Source organism: Salvia splendens, chromosome 21, assembly GCF_004379255.2.
Source record: "Salvia splendens isolate huo1 chromosome 21, SspV2, whole genome shotgun sequence".
NCBI classification, from domain to species: domain Eukaryota; kingdom Viridiplantae; phylum Streptophyta; class Magnoliopsida; order Lamiales; family Lamiaceae; genus Salvia; species Salvia splendens.
The window spans coordinates 13,601,113-13,616,808 of record NC_056052.1 but is presented as its reverse complement, the minus strand read 5'-3'; positions in this window follow the sequence as shown (position 1 = coordinate 13,616,808).

Genomic DNA, 15,696 nt, shown 5'->3' with positions numbered 1-15,696 from the left:
TCTATTTAGCTTGTGAGCATGCTGCATTTGACAAGTTCTATAGGCATGATGGCTATTTGTTTAGAGAAAATAAACTGTGCATTCCTAAAGGTTCTATGCGTGAATTGCTTGTGCGTGAAGCTCATGGTGGTGGTTTAATGGGGCATTTTGGAGTCCATAAGACAATGGATGTTTTGCATGAACATTTCTTTTGGCCTAAAATGCGTGTGGATGTTGAAAGAATTTGTAAAAGATGCATAACTTGCATGCAAGCCAAGTCTAAATCACACCCACATGGTTTGTACAAACCGTTACCAATTCCTAGTGCACCTTGGGAGGATATTTCAATGGACTTTGTCGTTGGTTTGCCAAGAACAAAAAGAGGTAGAGATTCAGTTTTTGTGGTTGTTGATAGGTTTTCAAAAATGGCACATTTTATTCCATGTCACAAAACTGATGATGCATCTCATATTGCTGATTTGTTCTTTCAAGAAATTGTCCGTTTGCATGGTGTTCCTAGATCAATTGTGAGTGATCGAGATGCTAAATTTGTGAGTCATTTTTGGCGTGTGTTGTGGAATAAGTTGGGAACTAAACTCTTGTTTTCTACTACTTGTCATACACAAACAGATGGACAAACTGAAGTAGTTAATAGGACTTTGTCTCAATTACTACGAACTTTAGTTAAAAAGAACTTGAAAAGTTGGGAGGAATGCTTACCTTTTGCTGAATTTGCTTATAATCGAAGTGTTCATTCTGCTACTAACTTTTCTCCATTTGAAGTTGTGTATGGTTTTAATCCATTGAGTCCACTAGATTTGATTCCAATACCTATTGAAGAACGTGCAAGTCTTAATGGAAAAGCTAAGGCTGAAATGGTGAAAAGATTGCATGAAAGGGTAAGACTCAACATTGAAAAGAGGACAGAACAATACGCAAAGCAAGCCAACAAGGGTCGGAAACAAGTCATCTTTGAGCCGGGAGATTGGGTTTGGTTGCATATGAGAAAGGAGAGATTTCCTTCGAAAAGAAAGTCCAAGTTGCAGCCAAGAGGAGATGGACCATTCCAAGTGATTGCAAAAGTCAATGATAATGCTTACAAACTAGACTTACCTGATTCGAGGACGAATCCTCTTGAAGAAGAAGGGAATGATGGAGACACAACCAAGCTGATCTACAAGGACAAGAAGATGGATCCATTGATCATTCCAAGTGGGCCAATTACAAGAGCTAGAGCTAAGAAGATAAAGGAGTCCATGTTGCTTTTAGTTGTTGAAATAAAAGCCCAATTACAAGATCATTCTACATTGGGCCAAGTGGTGAATATTATTCAAGTTTGTGGGCAGCCCAAGACTTGAAGTGTGGAGTCACTACATATCACATTTTGGAGGCCTAAATTGATGATACATGATGCATTTTCGTCCAAGTTGGAGCAGCCAAAATGAATGGTCTATTTTAGTTACATTTTATGTTAAATAAGTGACTTTAGATATCCTAGAGTTACACCAAAGATTTAGGAGTTACTTTTCTTTTATTATGAGTCATTTTTAAGTGTCTTAAGTTGTACTAATGATGTGAGACTTTCAAGAGTCCATTCTAGCCTATAAATAGGCTTGTAAGCATGTCATTTGAAGACACCATTGATCAAATACGAAATAGACTTTGTCTTGTGAGTTGAATTCTCTTTGTAGAGGTTTTTACTTGTTTGGAACTTATCAAGATACTTTGAGCAAGTTCTTGTGGCGTTCAACCGTACCGAGGTTCTTGGCTGATCATATAGCCATCGGGTCGAGGTTTTCTAAGCTCTGCAAGTGGATCAAACCAGATTATCAATCAAGGGAGTCCGCTGCCAAACCTTATACGTGGGGTTCTTGGATCAATATATCCAACGGGTCCTTCATCGTATCCCAATCCATATCATTCAGTACGCGACACATACTAGAAACACAGAACATATGATAAATAAAATATACAAACATACACAAAACATATGTACAACAATAATACTTACATACATTGCAAACGCTACACTACATATACTAAAACAAAATACTCTATTAACATACTATACAACAAATATATGCATAAACTTCACAATATATTCAGACATGACACCTACTACGCACACTCACTACAGACAATTTACACTACGCATAAAATTTACAATTTATACTACGCACTAAATGGACTGCACATACAACCCACAGTCACTACGTACACAAAATACACAATTTAAATATACTATACAACAAACGCACACATAAAATGCACGATATATACATGACACATACTACAAATATTAAATACTTTATAAATAAAACACACAAACACAATATAAATAAAACACACTTCATACACATTGCGCACTATATATATACACACTATACATACCACAAATATTAAACACAAGATAAATAAAATACACTACACATGTACTATAAACATACATGCCTACATTGCACACACTACAGGTAGTAGCACAAAATACACAATTTCTGCACTATACAACAAATATACATATAAAATACACAATTTATACATACGTGGCACATATTACAAATATTAAACACAACATAAATAAAATACACAAACACAATATAAATAAAATAAACAAACATTAAATGGACCTCACATACCACTCACATTATACAAAATACACACTAGTACACAATTTACAAAATAAACATACTAAACATCACTATACAAAATAAAAACTTTACACTATAGACAATACACACACTACACTACACAAAATATGCAATACACACACTACACTACACAAAATATGCAATACACACTACACTACACACACACTACACAAGATACATGCACACACATTAAACACATAAATATAAAACAAACAATACACACTGTACATAAAAAACTAAATACAAATATTATAAAACATGCTATACATACTCGGCACATATTACGAATATTACACACACTATAAATAAAATACACAAAACACATGCACAACATAAATACATACACACATTGTGCACACACTACAGATACTATTACAAAACAAACTATTTATACACTCTGCAACAAATGCACAAATAAAATACACACCTAATACACACGTGGTACATACTACAAACACTAAAAAAGTTATAAATAAAATACACAAACACAATATAAATAAAACAAACAATACAGACAATATTATAAAACATACAATACATATGAGCCACATACTACAAATAGTGATACAAAATACACTACTTATACACTATACAACAAATGCACAATTAAAATATACGATTTCACACATGGTACACACTACAAACATTAAACACGATATAAATAAAATACACAAACACAATATAAATAAAACACACACAACTGAACGACACACTATAAAAAAATGAATAACACTGTATACATACCATGTACTATACATCATAGCACGCCCTCTGCACATCACACATATACGCACACTTTACACACATACATATTAAACAAAACTTACACATTGTACACGAAATACATATACAAAATACAAACATTAAAAAAACACTACACTCAGTACGCGGCACATACTAGAAACACTGAACATATTATAAATAAAATATACAAACATACACAAAACATATGTACAATAATAATACTTACATACTTTGCAAACGCTACGCTACATATACTAAAACAAAATACTCTATTAACATACTATACAACAAATACATACATAAAATTCACAATATATTCAGACATGACACCTACTACGCACACACACTTCAGATAATTTACACTACGCATAAAATTTACAATTTATACTACGCACTAAATGGACTGCACATACAACCCACAGTCACTACGTACACAAAATACACAATTTAAATATACTATACAACAAACGCACACATAAAATACACGATATATACATGACACATACTACAAATATTAAATACTTTATAAATAAAACACACAAACACAATATAAATAAAACACACTTCATACAGATTGCGCACTATATACACACTATACATACCACAAATATTAAACACACTATAAATAAAATACACTACACATGTACTATAAACATACATGCCTACATTGCACACACTACGGGTGGTAGCCCAAAATACACAATTTCTACACTATACAACAAATATACATATAAAATACACAATTTATACATACGTGGCACATATTATAAATATTAAACACAACATAAATAAAATACACAAACACAATATAAATAAAATAAACAAACATTAAATGGACCTCACATACCACTCACATTTTACAAAATACACACTAGTACACAATTTACAAAATAAACATACTAAACATCACTATACAAAATAAAAACTTTACACTATAGACAATACACACACTACGCTGCACAAAATATGCAATACACACACTACACTACACAAAATATGCAATACACACTACACTACACACACACTACACAAGATACATGCACACACATTAAACACATAAATATAAAACAAACAATACACACTGTACATAAAAAACTAAATACAAATATTATAAAACATACTATACATACTCGGCACATACTACGAATATTACACACACTATAAATTAAATGCACAAAACACATGCACAACATAAATACATACACACATTGTGCACACACTACAGATACTATTACAAAACAAACTATTTATACACTCTGCAACAAATGCACAACTAAAATACACACCTAATACACACGTGGTACATACTACAAACACTAAAAAAGTTATAAATAAAATACACAAACACAATATAAATAAATCAAACAATACAGACAATATTATAAAACATATAATACATATGAGGCACATACTACAAATAGTGATACAAAATACACTACTTATACACTATACAACAAATGCACAATTAAAATATACAATTTCACACATGGTACACACTACAAACATTAAACACGATATAAATAAAATACACAAACACAATATAAATAAAACACACACACACACAACTGAACGACACACTATAAAAAAATGAATAACACTGTATACATACTATATACATCATAGCACGCCCCTTGCACATCACACATATACGCACACTTTACACACATACATATTAAACAAAACTTACACATTGTACATGAAATACATATACAAAATACAAACATTAAAAAAACACTACACTCAGTACGCGACACATACTAGAAACACTGAATATATTATAAATAAAATATACAAACATACACAAAACATATGTACAACAATAATACTTACATACATTGCAAACGCTACGCTACATATACTAAAACAAAATACTCTATTAACATACTATACAACAAATATATACATAAAATTCACAATATATTCAGACATGACACCTACTACGCACACACACTTCAGACAATTTACACTACGCATAAAATTTACAATTTATACTACGCACAAAATGGACTGCACATACAACCCACAGTCACTACGTACACAAAATACACAATTTAAATATACTATACAACAAACGCACACATAAAATACACGATATATACATGACACATACTACAAATATTAAATACTTTATAAATAAAACACACAAACACAATATAAATAAAACACACTTCATACACATTGCGCACTATATACACACTATACATACCACAAATATTAAACACACTATAAATAAAATACACTACACATGTACTATAAACATACATGCCTACATTGCACACACTACGGGTAGTAGCACAAAATACACAATTTCTACACTATACAACAAATATACATATAAAATACACAATTTATACATACGTGGAACATATTACAAATATTAAACACAACATAAATAAAATACACAAACACAATATAAATAAAATAAACAAACATTAAATGGACCTCACATACCACTCACATTATACAAAATACACACTAGTACACAATTTACAAAATAAACATACTAAACATCACTATACAAAAATAAAAACTTTACACTATAGACAATACACACACTACGCTGCACAAAATATGCAATACACACACTACACTACACAAAATATGCAATACACACTACACTACACACACACTACATAAGATACATGCACACACATTAAACACATAAATATAAAACAAACAATACACACTGTACATAAAAAACTAAATACAAATATTATAAAACATGCTATACATACTCGGCACATACTATGAATATTACACACACTATAAATTAAATGCACAAAACACATGCACAACATAAATACATACACACATTGTGCACACACTACAGATACTATTACAAAACAAACTATTTATACACTCTGCAACAAATGCACAAATAAAATACACACCTAATACACACGTGGTACATACTACAAACACTAAAAAAGTTATAAATAAAATACAAAAACACAATATAAATAAAACAAACAATACAGACAATATTATAAAACATATAATACATATGAGGCACATACTACAAATAGTGATACAAAATACATTACTTATACACTATACAACAAATGCACAATTAAAATATATAATTTCACACATGGTACACACTACAAACATTAAACACAATATAAATAAAATACACAAACACAATATAAATAAAACACACACACACACACAACTGAACGACACACTATAAAAAAAATGAATTACACTGTATACATACTATGTACTATACATCATAGCACGCCCTCTGCACATCACACATATATGCACACTTTACACACATACATATTAAACAAAACTTACACATTGTACACGAAATACATATACAAAATATAAACATTAAAAAAACACTACACTCAGTACGCGACACATACTAGAAACACTGAATATATTATAAATAAAATATACAAACATACACAAAACATATGTACAACAATAATACTTACATACATTGCAAACGCTACGCTACATATACTAAAACAAAATACTCTATTAACATACTATACAACAAATATATACATAAAATTCACAATATATTCAGACATGACACCTACTACGCACACACACTTCAGACAATTTACACTACGCATAAAATTTACAATTTATACTACGCACAAAATGGACTGCACATACAACCCACAGTCACTACGTACACAAAATACACAATTTAAATATACTATACAACAAACGCACACATAAAATACACGATATATACATGACACATACTACAAATATTAAATACTTTATAAATAAAACACACAAACACAATATAAATAAAACACACTTCATACACATTGCGCACTATATACACACTATACATACCACAAATATTAAACACACTATAAATAAAATACACTACATATGTACTATAAACATACATGCCTACATTGCACACACTACGGGTAGTAGCACAAAATACACAATTTCTACACTATACAACAAATATACATATAAAATACACAATTTATACATACGTGGCACATATTACAAATATTAAACACAACATAAATAAAATACACAAACACAATATAAATAAAATAAACAAACATTAAATGGACCTCACATACCACTCACATTATACAAAATACACACTAGTACACAATTTACAAAATAAACATACTAAACATCACTATACAAAAATAAAAACTTTACACTATAGACAATACACACACTACGCTGCACAAAATATGCAATACACACACTACACTACACAAAATATGCAATACACACTACACTACACACACACTACACAAGATACATGCACACACATTAAACACATAAATATAAAACAAACAATACACACTGATAAGGCTAATTTCATGCATGGGTCTAGGGATTTAATTCGTGATTTTACTAGGACTAACGCACGTTTTAAGCCAGGTGTGTGAAGGAATTCGCCAGGTCCAGGAAAGAAGACCAAAAAATCACAAGGTCGAGGAACTGGCGATTTAGTGAACAATTATGAAGAGAATTGCTCGACGGAGGAAGCTCCAGAGTTGAAGGGTAGAATAGGGATTTCTACGAAGACTCAAGGGCTATGTCCGCATCTATAAAAGGCAGAAGCATGCAAGCTGGAGGGATCTTCTCGGGGGAGACCTCACCACAGCCTGTTGCTTAGTTCACTTTCCCACACACACACTTGATACTAGTTTTGAGGAGATCTCAGTTCGCACGTTCGGGTTTCATCTTAGCTTCCGATATGGTGTAACACCGCTCTTGTTAGGAGCGAAGAAACAATTTATTTTCCGCTTTCCGCATTTTACTTACTCTGCCGAGCTTCGTTGTTCGAAGCTCGGTTCGCTGTTTTCACCGAATAGTTTCTGGTTTAAATGCAAGTTTGATTTTCCGTTATGGCGATTGTGTTGATTTCTGGTTTGATCGTTTCGCTTATTGAGATTTTGGAGTTTTAAATTGTCTGAGTTGGATGCGTTTCGCAGCTGTTTACTGAGTTATTGTAGGTTAATGGTCAGATCCGGGAGATTGGAGTTGGATTGTGGAAGAATTTTGGTTGGATTTGCTGGATTTGTTGGTTGTTGGGTTCGGATGTCTTGGATCCGGAGTGGATCAAGTATTCTGACGTGAATCTGAGTAGTTTCGATCTGATTTTCATGCTTAGTTTACGTGTTTTACTTTCATTCCGTCTAGTGTACGCAGATCTGATGTTTTTCCAAGTTGCAGCAAGATAACGACGACCAAATCTCTATATTCTGTCGAATCTCGCTTTTTGCTCTGTTTTGTTCATCTGCAAGTTTAATTCGGTTGAGAGGATGCATTTTGCTGCGAGCTAGCGTCAGAGTTTGTTAATCTGCAGTTCTTTCCGTACTTGCCATTTTTGGAATTATGGTCCCCACTTTCAGTCATATTCTGTTTAGCTAGATTAGGTAGTTGTTTACACTGTCTAGGAAGTGGTTATGTTTCTTGTTGTCGAAGTCTGAATTTACAAGTTTAACATGTCCTAGGTCTAGCATTTACATTTTCTGCCTAGGTCTAGAGTTAGTTTAAAATTCTCAACCCTTTTGTTGCGTGGCAGCAGCCATTTGTCTGTCCAAAGTCTCTGAGCACTACTTTGCGAGTCCATCTCTGTGGGATCGACCCCACTTCCCTATACTAATTCATAGTATTCGGGTTGAGGGATTTATATTTTTTTGAAGGGGAGTCGATGTGTGTCCAACGACCAAGCACTTTATGTTCTCTTAAGTTCCTAGACCTTGTGCTCTAGTGGATTTAAGGAGCGTGGTGTCTTGACCAAGCGCTTGCAGTGATCTATTTCTGTGCACACGTGTTAAAAAAACCTCGTTTCAAATGGCGCCGTTGCCGGGGATGGATGGCGTACTTTGTGTTAGTGCCTAGAGTTTTTGGTGTGAATAATTTTAATTTACTTTTTCTTTCCGTTTTCTTTGTAGTACATGAGCAGGAGCTTCCACCGGAGTAACTCGTCTGGTTGGAAATACGGTCAGTTCGTTTGGAAGATCAAGGATACAGCTTCCACCGTGACTACCAGATCAGGGTTCACGACGGGAGATCCGTTCCCGACTGAGTTTTTGAGTGACGAATCCTGGGAATCTTCAGGACGAACAGATCCGGAGTCCCCACCAGAATCGGAAACAGAGTCAGAAACAGGGGAGGAAGAGGAAGTTGAGATGGCACACGTAGCGGACCCAGATCCAGAAATAGGGTCACTAACGGCTCATCTCGATGGAGAGCCAGCACACGCAATAGTGATGAACCCACGTCAGAGATCTATTGAGATCAAAACGAATGTGTTAGGTGTCTTGCCAACATTTTCTGGGCGAAGGAGTGAATGCCCGTACGAGTTTTTGAACGAGTTTAGCAAGTTATGTGGCATTCAAAAGAGGCCTAATGATGCGACAGAGGAGGACTATCGCTTGCGCGCGATTCCTTTCACTCTAAAGGGGGAGGCAAATACATGGTTGTTGAGATTACCCCCGGATTCTATCCGCACCTGGAGGGACTTTAAATTGGAGTTCCTAGATTACTTCTTTCCATCCAACAAGACGAACGCTCTGAAGAAGGAGATAGTGGAATGCAAGCAGGATTACGATGAGTCATTGAGCCAATACTGGTCAAGGTTCAAGGGATTGCTGGACGCATGCCCGAATCATCGGATGATAGAGGCAGAGACCTACTCTCTGTTTTATGAAGGGGCAACTCCCGAGTCTAAGGATTTGATGAACTCCTCGAGCGGGGGGAATTTTACAAGAAAGAGAGGAAGTGAGGCAAGAGAGATTTTGGGAAGATTAATCGACGCCAAGAAGGCGTATGACAGTACGAGGAATGCTGTGAGAAGAGGCTCTGTGAATGCATTGAGGGAGCAGGAGGATGACAAAGTTGAAGCAAGGATTGATAGGCTGGAGAAAGCCTTGCTGAATGCTATCGAAAAAACTAATACAGCCGCACCAAAGGAAACGGCTAAGTTGTTAGGTCCAGTAGATAATCAACTCCAGCAATATTACGGACCTCAGGAAGGTGATTACCAGGCCCAGGCGAACGCGATGGGATGTTGGAATCCTGATGGAAGTTGGAACCAAGGAAGACAAAGAGATGCACCCTGGAGGAATCACCCGAACTTTAGATGGTCTGAAAACGAGCAAAGCCAGCCAGCACCCCAACTGAGTATACAGTCCGCACCGCAGCCCGAGAGGCAGGGTAACTGGAGAAGTCATGAGGGGCAAGGAAATTGGAACAACCGTAATCAAGGAGATCACTCGACCTGGGGAAACAAGAATCAAAATTATCAAGGGAATTCTTATGTACCACCACATCAAAGGAATTTCCAAGCACCTTACCCAGGTCAAGGAAGTAATTTCAACAACAATCCAGGAGGTCAAGGGCACATTCGCCCAGGCCAAGGAAGTGGAACAAACCAAAATATAGGGCCAGGCCCTAGTCAGCCAAGCTCTAGACCAAGGAACCTTGATGAGATGGTTCACGACCTCGTTAGTTCCCAGCAGCACATTCAGAACAATTTACAGTCGAACAATGATGTGGTCCACAAGCTTCAGGATGCGCAGCAAGAACAGAAGGCGGCAATGGATATGTTGGCCAAACAGTTGTCTCAAATAGCTACTTCCTTGAGTGATATGCGGGGAAACGAGGGCAAGATTCCTGCATCGGTAAGACCACCTGACAAAGCCAATATTAGCCAGATCACGCTGAGATCTGGGAAGGAGTACGAAGGGCCGGTCATGAGGTACAGAGAGGTCACGACCCCCATTAAGGATAAGGAAACAGAGGAAAAAACCACTGAATCAAGAAACTCGGTTGAAAGCAACCCTGCAGTTAGAGATGAACTTCAGGCAGGAGATTTAGAGAAACGGCTGCCCAGGACAATCGAACCATTTTTCCTAGATCCAGAACCGGAATTGGTAGAGAAAAAAAGAGTCGATGAATCTTCAGCAGGTGAATGTTCCGGAACCGGGAAACGACCAAAACCTTTCCCAAACCGAGGAGAGGCAAAGAAAAAGAAGGATGAGCCAGTGGATCTTATGGATATTTTCGGGAAACTGGAGATAAATCTACCCTTCTTACAGGCTTTGAAAATGCCAGTTTTCAGCAAGTTCATCAAAGAGTTTATAGCTGGGAAGGCTAGACCTAGTGGAAAAATCTTGATAGGCGAGAATGTGTCCGCGGTAATTCAGAAGCGGAGGATGCCTTCGAAATGCAATGACCCAGGTATGTTCACCTTGCCTATTTCCATCGGCGATGTAAAAATTGAGCATGCTATGTGTGACTTGGGAGCATCCATAAATGTGTTACCCCTGTCCATATACAAGAGGTTAGTGGGAGTAGGTATGGTGGATACGAAGGTTGTGATCCAATTGGCGGACAGGTCATGCATCTGCCCTGAAGGAGTGCTCGAGAACGTAATAGTCAAGGTACACGACTTCCTGTACCCGGCTGACTTCCATGTGGTTAAGATGAGTGATAATGAGTCTGTAGAGTCTGGCGGAGTATTATTGGGGAGACCTTTCCTGCGAACTGCTAAGACTATCATTGATGTCTTTGATGGTACTATCTGTCTCGATTACAATGGGGATAAATATACATTCAGCATAGATGAGGCAATGAAGAAGCCACTTGATGTTGAAAATTTGCATTCTGTAGATATCATTAACCCCTTGGTCCAGGAATACCTCGAGACTGAATTAATGCAGGGACAGATTGAGAACTCAGAGATGAGTCATGCTGTTGATAGGGAGGTGGCCAGTTGGTGCCAAGCAATGAATACGAGCAAGTTGTCAGATGAAGAGCTAGCAGAAGCAATTCTGGAATTTTGCACCAAGCCCGAGCTAGCCAGATCGAGGGAGACACTTTATGGGGCAAGCAAGGAAGATCTTCCTGGATCGACTAAGGGGATGACGACTGGAGCAGCAGAAAAGAACCCCCTGCCCCAGGAAAAAGATGTTCCCAAGAAGGAGTTGAAAACACTTCCGCCAGGCCTAAAGTATGCTTACCTTGAGGCGAATGAGACTTTTCCGGTGATTATCAACAGCAACTTGATCAAGGAACAGGAAGAGGAGCTGCTGAAAGTCATCCGAAGGAACAAGAACGCTATTGGTTGGACACTTTCTGACTTGGTAGGGATTAGCCCTGATCTGTGCATGCATCACATTCGATTAAATGAAGGAGTGAAACCCTGCAGAGACCCTCAACGCAAATTGAATCCCAATATGAGGGAAGAGGTATTGAAGGAGGTATTGAAGTTGTTATCCCTAGGAATCATTTATTCCATACCAGACAGTGAATGGGTTAGCCCAGTACACATGGTACCCAAAAAGTCGGGAATCCAGGTTGTCAAGAACGACAAGAATGAGTTGGTACCGACCAGGCTAGTCACCGGTTGGAGGATGTGCATTGACTACAGAAAATTGAATGAGGCAACCAAGAAAGACCATTTTCCCCTTCCGTTCATTGACCAGATGCTGGAGAGATTAGCAGGCAAGCAATATTTCTGTTTCTTGGACGGATATAGTGGGTATTTCCAAATTTACGTGGACCCCGAGGACCAGGAGAAGACAACTTTCACGTGTCCGTTCGGAACGTATGCGTATCGGAGAATGCCGTTTGGCCTTTGCAATGCACCAGGCACTTTTCAACGATGTATGATGAGTATTTTCTCAGACCTGCTGGAAGATTGCATCGAGATCTTTATGGACGACTTCACTGTATACGGGGATTCATTTGATTCATGTCTGGCGAGCTTGGATGTAGTGCTGAGAAGATGTCAAGAGAAGCACTTGGTTTTGAATTTCGAGAAATGCCACTTCATGGTCCCTGAAGGAATTGTCCTGGGGCATGTAGTATCGGAAAGGGGCATACAGGTGGACCAAGCAAAAGTGGACGTGATATCAAAACTGCCCCACCCGACAAATCAAAAGGAAGTGAGGGGATTCCTAGGTCACGCAGGATTCTACAGGAGATTTATAAAGGATTTTGCCAAATTTGCTCAACCACTCACTCATCTGTTGCATAACGATGTTGAGTTTGTTTTTAATGAGGGGTGCATTAAGGCTTTTCAGCTGCTGAAGGACAGATTAGTATCTGCCCCCATCATCAGAGCACCTGATTGGGGTTTGCCGTTTGAAATCATGTGCGATGCGAGTGACTATGCAGTAGGGGCGGTGCTAGGTCAAAGAGTTGACGGAAAAAGTTACGTGATTTTCTATGCGTCAAAAACGCTAAATCAAGCCCAGAAAAATTACGACACCACGGAGAAGGAAATGTTGGCAGTCGTGTACTCTTTTGAAAAATTCCGACCATATCTGCTCGGGTCAAGGGTGATAGTCTTCACAGATCACGCTGCGATAAAGTACTTACTGGCAAAGAAGGAGTCTAAGCCAAGGTTGATCCGATGGGTGTTACTGTTACAGGAGTTTAACTGGGAAGTCAGAGACAAGAAGGGGACGGAGAACAAGGTGGCTGATCACCTGAGTCGCATTTACCAAGGTGAGACGGATGAAGCAATACCTGATGCGTTCCCGGAAGAACATCTTTATTATTTTAACGATTCTCCTAGACCTATCAATTGGGAAGAAGTAATGGCAGCAACAGGTCCAGGAGATGCTGAAAAAAGGAAATGCCAGGCGAATGCAGAGCCATGGTTTGCTGATCTAGCAAATTACTTGGTCACTAGAGAGGTGCCCAGTTCCGACGAAATTTCCCGGGCCCAGAAGATGAAATTAAAAAGTGAAGCCAAATACTACTTTTGGGACGATCCGTATTTGTGGAAAATGGGAGCTGACCAGGTAATTAGGAGATGCATTCCGGAGTGGGAGCAAAGGGATGTGCTGAATCATTGCCATGCTTTAGCTTGTGGGGGTCACTTTGGACCTAGGAAGACTGCAAGGAAGGTTCTAGACAGTGGTTTCTACTGGCCTACATTACATAAGGATGCATTCGAATTCTGCCAGAATTGCGAAAGGTGTCAGCAGATTGGAGGAATTTCTAGAAGGGACGAAATGCCACAAGTTCCGGTGATTGTTTGTGAGATTTTCGATGTTTGGGGTATGGACTTTATGGGTCCATTTCCATCTTCATATGGGAATACATACATACTTGTGGCGGTGGACTACGTTTCGAAATGGATAGAGGCAAAAGCTACGACCTCCTGCGAAGCTGTGGAAGTAGCCAAATTTCTGCGGTCTAACATTTTCAACAGGTACGGGATCCCTAGGGCTGTCATCTCAGACCAAGGAACCCATTTTAAGAACCGTACAATAGAGGCTCTCATGAAGAAATACGGAGTCCACCATAGGTTGTCTACACCTTATCATCCTCAGTCCAACGGCCAGGCAGAAATATCAAATAGGGAGATAAAGGCCATTCTCGAAAAAACGGTGAACCCGTCTAGGAAGGATTGGAGTAAGAGACTGGATGATGCATTATGGGCTTATAGGACAGCTTATAAGACACCTATTGGTATGTCACCATATAGGTTGGTATTCGGAAAAATGTGCCACTTACCCGTGGGAATCGAACACAGAGCATACTGGGCGGTCAAAGAGATCAACATGAATCCGCAGGCTTGTGAAGAAGAGAGGAAGATGCAGCTCCAGGAACTGGAAGAGTTACGGCTTGAGTCTTATGAATCTGCCATGTGGTATAAGGAAAAAACTAAGCTTTGGCATGATAAAAATCTCCGGGTCAAGGAACTCAGGGTAGGACAGAAAGTCCTTTTGTTTCAATCCAAGCTCAAGTTGATGCCTGGAAAGTTAAAGTCTAAATGGATTGGGCCTTACATCATCATGGGACTTCGAGCAAACGGAGCAGTTGAAATCCAGGGAAGTGCACCAAATTCCATACCTTTTCTTGTCAATGGACATAGGATAAAGGTCTTTAGGGATAGCTCAGAGTTGTGTGTAGTGGACGAAGTGCCACTACGCGCACTCTTTGATATCACCTAACCAGTCTAGGAAGGAAGTGTTTTTAAAATATCTCCTGGGTCTAGTAATTAAAAGTTTGACCATACCCTGATCCAGGAAATTTTGAGAACACTTGACAACAATTTTGTAAATATTTAATTGCTTTCTTTAAATCAAGAAAAATCCAAACAAATAAAAAATTTTATTCTTCCAAAAATATTTTCGAAACACCAGACCCATCGGGAATGTTTTTGATGCTGTCATATCCTAGACCCGGGGAGTTTGGCGTTTCATATTTGTTTTTTTAGTTTGATGTTTTCTTTTAGTGTGTTTTGGCAGAAGGAATTTACTTGAGCAAGGAATTGTGGGGTAAAAGAGTTTTGGAGGGAGTTGGCACCGGTCCGGATTTCAAAGAGCACTTTATGGGGAGGCGTACGGTCGCTAGC